Below are 12,768 nucleotides of genomic sequence, written 5' to 3' on the forward strand. Positions count from 1 at the left end.
GGCATCTGGTGGACAGAAATTAAACACCATGCAGTGCATGGAGAAGGTCCATAACAGAGAATGATTGGGCCTTAAAAGTCCACAGTCACACCCAGTTCCATTCAGCCTCTTGAAGACATGAGCCTCTAGAAGAGACTTCTTCATGGCGTGAGTAAAATTTCCTTTGCTATGAAATGTCTCTGATTCAAATGTAGATTCTTAGGCTCTGTTTCCAAACTGAAGAGGTCAGAATCTTGGAGGTGATGCCTAGGAACCAGAGTTTTATTTAGAGGGCAGCAGAGGGTGAGATGGTTAGATAGCATCACCGACTGTGAATTTGGGGAAACTCTGGGAGATAGTGAAGGACAGGGAAGCCTGGCATGCTACAGTCCATGGGTTGCAAAGAAGCGGACATGACTTAGCCACTGAACAACAGCAACAGTCCAATTGTCTATGGGGCATTCCAGGTGGCACAGTAGTTAAAAAAAAAACCTATCTGCCAATGCAGGAGACGCAAGAGACTCAGGTTTGATCCTGGGTTGGGAAGATCCTGCTGGAAAAGGGAATAGCAACCCGCTCCGATATTCTTGCTTGGGAAATCCCATGAACAGAGGAGCCTGGCGGGCTATAGTCCATGGGGTCGCAAACAGTCGAACAAAACTGGGTGACTGAGCACACACATGGGTATCTTGTTATCTAACTTGGATCTCTCCTTTGCTCTCTGAAACTGGGAGAACCACATCCTTCTAGAACATTCCAACAGAACTGGCTTACCAGGGGGAACTGAGGCTCCCCACCCTCACAGAAGGGGCAGTTGGGAGATTCTAGGAAGCTCCAACTTGGGGCACATACCTTGTATCTGCCTCCATCAGAACTGCCTTTCTTTTATTGTTGTTCTGAGTTTTGGCCATGCCGTGTGGCATACAAGATCCTTAGTTCCCTGACCAGGGATCAAACCTGTGCCTCTGCATGGAACCATGGAGTCTTAAGCCCATGGCAGGGAAGGCCCACAACTGCTTTTCACTGAACAAGGGAATTTGAATTCCAAAATATCAGATGTTTCCATGCCCCACTGCCGGCAGTGTGAAGTGAAAGCAAAACCAAGACACCTCCGATTGCTTCTGCCTTCCAACCCTCCACTCCCGCCCGAGGGCTCCTGTGGCCTGTGGACCTGAGCGCAGACACTGATGCAGGGACTTCTCGCAGTGTGGCTGCAGCTCTGCAGCCTCTTCCCAGAAAGGAGTTGGGTGGGGGCGGGTGCTGATGTCAGCCCAGCATCCCCTCTCATTTAGTGACTGTCCATTGTGATGGTGGAAAGAATGACTATGTAATTACAGACTGCATAATCATAGAAACTGTTCTATGTAATTGCAGGATTAGGAACTGAATAATTATAATGCAGTGTAACAAATTACGGAATGAAATGTAATCTCACATAGACATTACACAGTCATGTTACACCCTCCAGGAACTGAGTATGCATTTTGTTGACTTTCTCTGAGAGAGCCTACTGTGTTGGCAGGTGTCATGACGAAGAGGTGTGGGGAGACAGTGGGGTTACGTAGTTTAAGGGGGAGCAGAGGGTTCAGGTGAGAGTGGAGGGTGGGGTGAGTATAAGGAAGGTGGTGATAGAGTTTAGCCTAAGGTTGGGAGAAGTGAGGGGAACCAGGAGGGGAAGTTGAAGAAAAACGGATTAAGTCCTGTACCATCCTGGTGGTCCAGTAGCTAAGACTCTGAGGTCCTAATCCAGGGGTCCTGTGTTCCCATCCCTGGTCAGGGAACTATATCCCACACGTTGCAACTGAGAGTTTGAATGCCACAACTAAAGAGCCCACATGCCTCAACTAAGACCCAACTCAGCCAAATAAATAAAAAATAAATATTTTTTTTAAAAATGGATTAAGTCAGGGGTTGGCAAACTATGGCCTGAGGGCCAAATCTGGCCAGCCATGTTTCATCGTTGTTGTTTGTTTTTTTTTAAACTGGGACTTCCCTGGTTGTCCAGTGGTTAAGAATCTGCCTTGTAGTACAGGGGACTCAGGTTCAATCCCTGGTCAGGGAACTAAGATCCCACATGCCCTGGGGATGCTACTGAACCTTTGAGCCACAGCAAGTGGCGCCAGAGGTAAAGAATCTGCCTACCAATGCAGGAGACACGAGATATGGTCTTGATCCCTGGGTTGGGAAGATTCCTCTGGAGGAGGAAATAGCAACCCAATCCAGTATTCTTGACTGGAAAATCCCCAGTATGGTAATTCTGTTTAATTTTTTGAGGACCTCTCATCCAAGGCTCCATAGTGGCTACATTAAAAAAAAAATATTTTTAAGCGTTTATTTATTTATCAGGTCCCAGTTGAATGGAGGAGCCTGGTGGGCTGTAGTCCGTGGGGTCGCTAAGAGTTGGACACGAATGAGCAACTTGACTTTCACTTTTCACTTTCATGCATTGGAGAAGGAAATGGCAACCCACTCCAGTGTTCTTGCCTGGAGAATCCCAGTGACGGGGGAGCCTGGTGGGCTGCCGTCTGTGGGGTCGCACAGAGCCGGACACGACTGAAGCGACTTAGCAGCAGCAGCAGCAGCAGGCAGGATCCTTGTTGCAGACTCAGTAGTTGTGGCACACAGGGTTCATTGCCCCATAGCATGTGGGATCTTTGTTCCCCAACCAGGGATCAAATGACTGTCTCCTACATTGGAAGGTGGATTCTCAACCGCTGGACCACGAGGGAAGTCCGCGTTTCCTTCTTTCCCTCCCCATTTCTTTTTAAAAATTTACTTATTCTATTTTTGGCTGTGCTGAGTCTTCCTTGCTTCGAGGGCTTTTTTCCCAGTTGCCGTGAGCGGGAGCTCCTCTCTAGCTGCGGTGTGTGGGCTTCTCATTGTGATGGCCTCTCTTGTTGCAGAGCACAGGTTCCGGGCCCAAGGGCTTCAGTAGCTGCAGCACGCAGTCTCGGTAGTTGTGGCTCGCAGGCTTAGTGACTCTGCAGCATGTGGGAGCTCCTGAGATGAGGGATCCAGCCTGTGTCTCCTGCACTCGCAGGCAGATTCTTTACCACTGAGCCGGCAGGGAAGCCCCCCATTTCTTTTTTAAAAATTATTTATTATTGTTCATTTTGGTGAAACTCACGTAATATCCAAGTAACCAATGAAAGTGTACAATTTAATGCCATTTGATACATTCGCCGAGTTATGCGAACATTTTCATCACCCCAGTGGAAAGCCAGTACCCTTGAGCAGGCACTCCCCAATGTCCCCTCCCTGCAGCCCCTGGCAACCTGCTTTCTGTCTCCTCCTCTGGACATTTCATATGAATGGAATCATATCTACGCAGTCTCTTACGTCTTGTTTCTCTCGTCACCATGCTTTTTAGGGTCATCCACATTGTTCATGCATCAGTGCTGTGTTGTGTTCATCCACTCATCTGTTGATGGACACTTGGGGTTGTTTCCAACCCTTGACCACTGTGAGCAATGCTTCCCTGAACTAGAGCAGCTTGTTTTTCCGAGCAAAGTTCTATCGTCGCTGAACCCCGCCGTCATTCACATGTGGCTGCTTTCATGCTACAGTGGCAAAGTTGAAGAGTGGTGTCAGAAACGGTATGGCCTAAGATATGTACTAGTTGACTCTTTACAGAAAAAATTTGTTGACTCCTGAGTGAATGAGTTTGGGAGCTGGGTCACCTGGGAGAAACTGCTAGGTTTTTTTTTTTTTTACTCAATATGTATTTTTTATTGTTGGTTGACAACGTGTTAATTTCTGCTGCACAGCAAAGTGATTCAGTTATACATATACATGTATATTCTTTTTCAAAAATATCCTTTGCACGATGGTTTATCGTGTTAGGCGTGTGTTAGTTGCTCAGTCGTGTCCATGTGACCCCATGTGACCCCATGGACTGTAGCCTGCCAGGCTTCTCTGAGAAAGAGGTTTCCCAGGCAAGAATACTGAGTAGGTTGCTATTTCCTACTCCAGGGGAACATCCCACATCCAAGGACTGAACCCTGGTCCCCCACACTGCTGCAGATTCTTTACCATCTGAGCCACCAGGGACGCTCTTATGGTTTATCACAGGATATGGAATATAGTTCTCTGTGCTTGTAGAAACTTCTGGTTTTGCCCCAATAACATTCTTAACTATAACTATGGTTGAGAAAATGGCCACAAAGAGCGCATTTCCCAGCATCCTTTGCAACTAGGTACACGCCAGAAGCAGGTTCTGGTGGGAGGACTCCTGATGGAAGCAATGGCCACAGCCTCTTGGTCTTGCCTGAAGGGATGACATTTGACCTCCTCAGGCCTTCCGCCTTTACCACCAGCTGGAGCAGACATCTTGGACCCTGAGGGAGAAGAAGCAAGATGAAAAGATGGTTCTGCATGGCCGTATCAGCCCTGGTAATATAATATAATATAATATAATATAATATAATATAATATAATATAATATAATATGATATGAGAGCCCACCGTGGCTCTCATTTTCATTCTCTGGTTACCAGAAGTGTGTGCCTTTCCATGTGTGTATCAGCGATCAAGTTTTCCATTCAGGAAATTCCTATACATGCTTTAGTGTATGTTCTATAGGGTGTGATCTGTCCCTTACTAATTCAGGGTTCTTTACAGATCCTATTCTTTTCTTTTTCCTTCTGGCCGCACTGGGTCTTTGTTGCGGCACGAGGGCTGTTTGTTGTGGGGCTCTGGCTTTCTCTAGCTGCAGCACTCAGATTTAGTGGCCCCACATCATATGGGAGCTTAACTTCCCAGCCAGGGATGAAACCCAAGTGGCCTGCATTGGAAGGTGGATTCTTAACCCCTGGACCACTAGAGAAGTCCTGATACTATTCTCTTTTTGGTCAGGTGTGGTGCACACATATGCTCCCAATATTTGCTTGCCATTTCATGCTCTTCACGGTGTCTTTGATGAACTGAAATGCTTCATTTTAATGAAGTTGAGCTGATCATCTTTTCCTGTATCGTCCTTTCATGCTTGTTGTGTCTCCTTGAAAAAGTTTTCCTGGCGCCAACGTCATAAAGCTATTCTCTTACACTGACTCCTAAAATCTTCTATCATTTGGCTTTTCACAGTGTTTAATACGCCCAGAGTTGGGTTTTGTATATAATTTCATGTAGGGACTTCCCAAGTGGCTCAGTGGAAAGAATGTGCCTGCCAAGCAGGAGACACAGATTTGATCCTTAGGTTGGGAAGATCCCCTGGAGAAGGAAATGGCAACCTACTCCAGTATTCTTGCCTGGCAGGCTTCAGTCCATGGGGTCACCAAGAGTTGGACATGACTTAGAAGTTCAACAAGAGGAGTTTCATGTTGGGTAAACCAGGGCCCTCAAATGCTTTGCTTTTAATTTTTGACACAGAAACCCAATTTCTGTTTTTATGAAAATCATCAGTGGAGCCTCTGTAAACTTCTGGCAGGATTATCTTCCATTTATTTCTGATGTTGGATTATACTCTATTGTCATTCAGTTCCAATGCATTTTTTCCAGAAGAAAAAAAGGCAGACCCAAATGCCCAAACTCCTGTAAGCCTCAGGATTAGGGTGGGAATTTAAAACCAAAGGGAGTGTGGTCATAGTTGGGGAACCCCCAAGATGTCCCCCAGTGATCTCTGGCTGGTCTTCAAGCCCTTGTGTCATCTTCTCCCCTTGATGCAGGCTGGACATAGTGACTCCCTCCTAAATAATGGATTATAACAAAAGTAATGGGGTGTCACATCTGAGATTAGGTTACAAAGGACTGGGACGTCTATGTCTCTCTCTGATAAAGCCAGCTGCTATGTTGTGAGCTGTCCTGTGCAGAGGCCCCTGGCATAGAACTGAGGGGAGCCCCCAGCTAATGGCCAGCAAGGAGCCATCAACCTGCCAACAACCACATGAGTGAATTGGGAATTAGCTCCTCCTGCAGTTGAGCTTTCACGTGAAACCACAGGTTTGGCCAACATCTTGATTGTGGCCTGTGTGAGACTTTGAGGAAGAGGCGTATCCCTCACCCAGAGAAACAGTGAGATGATAAATACTGGTTGCTCTTTTTTTTCTAAAAGTATGTATATTTACTTATTTTGCTGTGCCAGGTCTTGGCTGCAGCATGCTGGATCTCTTTTAGCTGTGACTTGTGGTATCTTTAGTTACAGCACAGGAACCCTTAGTTGCAGCATGTGGGATCTTGTTGCCTGACCAGGGATCAAATCTGGGCTCTCTGCATCAGGAACTCAGAGTCTTAGCCACTGGACCATAAGGGAAGTGCCAGTATTTGTTGTTCTAAGTTGGTGCATTTGAAGGCAACTGTTACATGGTGTTAGGTAACTAATACAGAGGCCATCCCGGAGTGGAGCAAGGACAGTGAATGTGGCTGATGCTGGGGGCTGTTTACCTGGAAGCCACCATTCGCTTCATGGATTGGGTAGCCTGGTGGGAGGTAGGAACCAGAACTAAAGGTCTCATTGGTCTACACCAACCCTGGTGATCCATCTCTCTTGTCAGCTTAGGTGTAGGCTTGTGACCCATTTCTGGCCAATGGTGTGCAAAAGGAGATTTCCAGAAAATTTTAACTGCCTGAGAAAAAGAGATATACACAAATGGAGTTTTGGAGCTCTGACAGCCATCCGGGGATTGAGAAAAAGGCCATTAAAGGCAGAGAAAAGACAGCAAACACTGTCCAACACAGGACCTGTCTAGCCTTCTTTTTAAGGATATGACCTAGTTTTGTCCGTGTGGCTTCTGCTCATACCTCATTGGCCAGAAATGGTCACATGACCACGAGCTACAGGGGAGGCTGGTAACTGTAGCCTTTGGTTAGCTATGTCCACAAATGATGCTTCTATTATTGTCCTAAAGGAGGGAAGAAAGTGCTGGGGGAGGGGTAGCCATCTACCTCTACCACAAAAATATATGTTGTACATTATAAAATAAACCCCTACAAAGCCGCTGCCCACTAAAGGACCAGATTTTTATTGATATCATCTCGCCCACTCTTCCCTGCTCCCTGCTCCCACCTCCCTGCCTTCCCCACTCCGCAAGGCAACCACTGCCCTTGGTTTTTATGTTTCTTTTTTAATCCTTGATTTTTAAAAATTCTGTTAAAATACATATAACCTAAATTTTACCATTTTAACCATTTTTAAGTGTACAGTTCAGTGGTATTAAATACATTGTGTTGGGCACCATCACCACCATTCATCCCCATAATTATTTCATTTATAAAACGGATATTCTGTACCTGTTAAACACCAACTCTTCATTGCCCCTTCCCCAGTCCCTGGAAACCACCACTGTATTTTCTGTCTCTGTGATTTTGCTTAGTCTTGAGTACCTCATATAATGAGACTCATACAGTATTTGTCTTTTTGTAGCTGGCTTATTTCACTCACTATAATGTCCTCTAGGTTTACCCAGTTGCAGCATACTGCAGAATGGCTTTCTTTTTAAGGCTGAATAATATTCCATTGACTGGATGGATCCCATTTTGCTTATCCATTCTTCTGATGAGGGACACTTGAGTTTAGCTATTGTGTATAATGCTGCTATGAACATGGGTGTACAAATATCTTTCTGAGAGCCTGATTTCTATTCTTCTGGGCGTATACCAAGAGGTGGAATTGCTGGATCATTTGGTAATTCTATTTTTGACTTTTAATTTAAGTATAGGTGATTTAGAATGTTTCAGGTATACAGCAAAGTGATCCAGTTATATGTATATTCTGAAGGAGATCAGCCCTGGGGTTTCTTTGGAAGGAATGATGCTAAAGCTGAAACTCCAGTATTTTGGCCACCTCATGCGAAGAGCTGACTCATTGGAAAAGACTCTAATGCTGGGAGGGATTGGGGGCAGGAGGAGAAGGGGACGACAGAGGATGAAATGGCTGGATGGCATCACTGACTCAATGGACATGAGTTTGAGTGAACTTCGGGAGTTGGTGATGGACAGGGAGGCCTTGCGTGCTGCGATTCATGGGGTTGCAAAGAGTCGGACACGACTGAGCGACTGAACTGAAACATATATATTCCTTTTTCAGATTCTTTTCAATTATTACAAGATGTTGAATATAGTTCTCTGTGTTATACAGTAGGTCCTTGTTATTTATCTTTTTTATATATAGCAGTATGTACCTTTTAATCCCAAATCATTCAATTTATACCCTCCTTTCCCCTTTGTTATCCAAAAATTTGTTTTCTATATCTGAGTCTATTTCTCTTATGTAAATAAATTCAACTCTTCACATCAGGTGGCTAACCTATTGGAGCTTCAGCTTCAGCACCAGTCCTTTCAATGAATATTCAGGGTTGATTTCCTTTTGGATTGACTGGTTTGATGTCCTTGCAATCCCAGGGACTCTCAAAAGTCTTCTCCAACACCACAGTTCAAAGCATCAATTCTTTGGCGCCTAGACTTCTTTATGGTCTAACTCTCACATCCATACATGACTATTGAAGAAAACATAGCTTTGACTAGACGGACCTTTGTCTGCAAAATGACGTCTCTGCTTTTTAATGTGCTGTCTAGCTCTGTCATAGCTTTTCTTCCAAGGAGCAAGTGTCTTCTAATTTAATGACTCTGTTGCCATCTGCACTGATTTTGGAACCCAAGAAAATGAAATCTGAGACTGTTTCCACTTTTTTCCCGTCTATTTTCCATAAAGTGATGGGACTGGATGGTATGATCTTCGTTTTTTGAATGCTGAGTTTTAAGCCAGCTGTTTCACTCTCCTCTTTCATCTTCATCAACAGGCTCCTTGGTTCTTCTTCGCTTTCTGCCATTAGGGTGGTGTCATCTGCATATCTGAGATTGTTGCTACTTCTCCATGTCTTGACAATTGTAAACGGTGCTGCTGTGAAGACTGGGATGCAGGTATCTTCTTGAATTAGAGTTTTGTTTTTCCAGATATATGCCCAGAAGTAGGATTGCAGGATCATATGGTAACTCTGTGTTTAGTTTTTTAAAAGAATCTCTATGCTCTTCTCCATAATGGCTACACCAATTTACATTTCATGTTTAATCTTTTGAGGAACCTATGTACTGTTTTCCACAACAGGTATATCATTTTGCATTCCCGCCTACAGTGCACAGAGGTTCCAATTTCACCACATATTCACCAATGCTTGTTTCCTGTTTTGTTTTGCTTTTTGATAACAGCCAATGTATATAAGGTAGAATTCCCAATTTTTTAAACTTGCTATGTGTGCTATGCTTAGTTGCTCAGTTGTGTCCAACTCTTTGCGACCCTTTGGATTGTAGCCCACCAGGCTCCTCTGTCCATGTGATTTTTCAGGCAAGAATACTGGAATGGGTTGGCATTTCCTTCTCTAGGGGATCTTCCCAGCTCATGGATCAAACGCATGTCTCCTGCTTTGCTGACGGATTCTTTATCTACTGAGCCATTGGGGAAGTTTTGTGCTTATCATATTTTATTAATCACCGTTAATTATCCCTAAACAAAATCTCTGTGGGTGTACCTGGTAGGTCTTTTGAGCTTATAAATGTAGTATCATGCTCTTTGAAGCCTTTTAGGACTTTTTTTTTCTTTCGGAGAAGGCAATGGCACCCCACTCCAGTAATCTTGCCTGGAAATTCCCATGGGCGGAGGAGCCTGGTAGGCTGCAGTCCATGGGGTCGCTAAGAGTCGGACACGACTGAGCGACTTGACTTTCACTTTTCACTCTCATGCATTGGAGAAGGAAATGGCAACCCACTCCAGTGTTCTTGCCTGGAGAATCCCAGGGATGGGGGAGCCTGGTGGGCTGCCGTCTATGGGGTCGTACAGAGTCGGACACGACTGAAGCGACTTAGCAGCAGCAGCAGGACTTTTTTTTTTCATTCATCATCACACTTCATTCATTTGTCAGAATGAAGAAGCTCACTTCCTAGAGAATGACAGAAAAAAGCTTGTCATTGAGCCATTGGTGTGGAGTCAACTGTGGGACTCACTGCATCGGAGCAAGAAAGTTTCTCACAGTTCAGCAAGCATGAGCCTCAGTCCCCAAGCCACATGGGTGACACAATGGACTTCACATGCTGAGAGGCAGAGGGCCAAGGGCTCAACACCTTTTGTAGAAAGCAGTAAACAAGCCAGCTTCCCTCTGTCGGGAACGAAACAGTTACACAGAAGTCATGCTGCGGGGTGGTGGGGTGGGGTTCCTGGCAGTCCAGTGGTTAAGACTCCGTGCTTCCACTGCAGGGGCACGAGTTCAATCCCTAGTCTGGGAACTAAGATTTCACATGCCTTGTGGCCCAGCTAAAAAGAAAAGAAAGTCATGTTGTGTAGCCTATGTGCTTAGCTATGGAAACTGCTTGGTCTTGGGAGAAGTATGGATCTGCCCTCTGGCACAGTCAGCAAAAGCCTGCAGGTGGACTTCCCTGGTGGTCCAGTGGCTAAGACTCCAAGCTCCCAGTGCAGGGGGCCTGGGTTCGATCCCTAGTCAGGGAACTACATCCCGTATGCCATAAGAGTTTGAGTGCCACAACTAAAGATTCTGCATGCCACAACTAAGGAACCAGCATGATGTATCAAAGACCAAAAATCCCTCATGTCATCACAATAGCTACAGATGGAATTCAGCTTGGAAATTTGCACTCCACTCAAACAAGTGGAATAGGTTAGCCCATCATTGTGATGGACAACCAAGTATTGACAGTACCAGCAAAGGACATTGCTGAAGAAACCCGTTATAAGTGGAGAAGCGCAAAAGACAATGGATCAAAATAATTGGAAGCCAGGTGGAGTCTCCAGAAATAGAAGTAAGGAGTCTTTTACCCAAACAGATAAATACTTTTTAAAAAGCATTAATTAAAAAAAAAAGAATTTTAAAAAAGAACCTGCAGGGTGCTCAGGACCTGCAGGCTGCCTGCACAGAGGTCATGTAGACACATGTGCCTTATCCATTTCATAGCTGAATAATATTCCTCCACTGTGTGAAAATACCATGTCAGTGATGCTGCTTCCAATCTTGCCCACATGCAAGACTCTCTTGAGGACAGAGTTACTGAGCTATGGGTTCCCTGTGGTTTAGCCACTTTTATATTTTACCACCCCCCCCTTTTTTTTTTTGGCATGCAGCATGCGGGATGCTAGTTCCCCATTCAGGGATCAAAACTCACACCTCCTGCAGTGGAAGCATAGAGTCGTACCTGCTGGGCCACAGGGAAGTCCCTTACTTTTAGCCTTTCTGACTGTTACTTGCAGCCAAATGCACTTATCAAACTCGCTTCCAGGGGTGGATCCCACAGCCCCTGCCCTGGCCACTCAAATGTACAAACAACTCCAGGTCTCAGGAGGAAACCTATAGAAGAAACCTCAAGAGGAATCTCTGGACTTTACTGAGGAACCCCTGAGTTGAGTAAGATCCCATTTTTACTCCCTGGTGGTATGGGGGATCAACAGAGTCAAACTCAGATATATAGAAAAATGAAGCTTCATTCTTTGCCCATCCAAGTTGATAACATGAGATTTTCACCCGCTACATCAAAAAACAAAACAAAAAAACTTCCAAACAAGGGTGAGTGGGTAGAATTTGAGTGTGTCCCTGGCATTTGTGTCTTAACTTTGAGCAAAGAAAGAGCGACAGTTGCCCAATATCTTGGGTTCAGATCCTGGCTCCATCCCTTCCGAAGCATCTCCCTTCCCTGGACCTGCTTTCGTCTCTGTGAAATGGGACCATGGTAGTTGTAATGATTTGCATTCATGGGCGGGAAGTGTACTGAACAGTGGCTGCTCACAGTAGGTGCTTTGTGATTTTTTTGGCCAATTTAGGAAGACAAGGAAGTCACCATGCATCGAGGCTGTGTGCTTTTTCTTCTTTTAATGTCTGCTGTTAATAAAATATTTTTACAGAGACCAAAAAGTCAGAATAGTGCAAAACATCTCAACACCATGCATTCATGACCACTTCTCGTTGGTTTTAAACATTTGTTCCAATATTTACAGAGAAATGGGGACATCTGTGCAGATGCCAGACTGACGGGATGGAATTAAAACAGACAAACAGCATTTTGAGTTCACATTTGCAATCACATGCTAAGAGAAGGTGTGTGGAGGAAGAACCTCCCTGGACTGCGTGGCCAGGTTTCAGGGTCTCAAGGGGCCGGGGCCAGAGGTGGGGTCTGAGTTTCCCTGACTGTGTAGCCAGGGATACCTAGGGACCGTCCGCCAGTGACCTGTGCCTCGCACAAGAGTCACTATGGCTGGGCGGGGGGCAAGGGGCAGAGGGCAGATGGAGGGGGTCCTACTTGACACTGTCAGCTTGATTTGTCTCTTAAAAAAAAAAGGCAAAGAGAAAAGCAACACGTGTCAGCGAAAATGACTTTGGTCCTTGACAATTATTAGGAAAGGATGTTCAAGGGGACGGCAGGGGTCATGATGGAGAGCAGCTCCACAGCGAGTTCCCCTCCCTCTCTGCCTGAGCAGCAGAATTGGGGCAACTCTGCACTGCCTCCCCTCTGCCCCTGTGTCTCAGTGTTCCCACCTGTAAGATGGACATTGCTGGGGGTGAAGGACAGAAAGGTCTCTGAGGTCCCAGCCGGAGAGGTCCCAAGGATTTCTAGTTGGCTAAGTCTTTTTTTTTTTTTTTTTTTTTTGCATCTCTGATGGGGGCATGGTGAGGTTTCAGGATGTAGTGCCGGAGAACCAGGACTGGGGGATGCCCCTGGGCACCTCCTTATTTTAGGTAAATCTTTTGAGGACAGACTGGAGAGAGCAAGGAGGTCCCTCTTCCTTCTAGTTCTGTTTTTGCCCTTTCTCTCCTGTCTCTGCAGCCTCATCTCTGAATTGCTCTCTCTTCATTTCAAAGT

This window comes from Capra hircus, chromosome 7 (assembly GCF_001704415.2).
Source record: "Capra hircus breed San Clemente chromosome 7, ASM170441v1, whole genome shotgun sequence".
NCBI lineage: Eukaryota > Metazoa > Chordata > Mammalia > Artiodactyla > Bovidae > Capra > Capra hircus.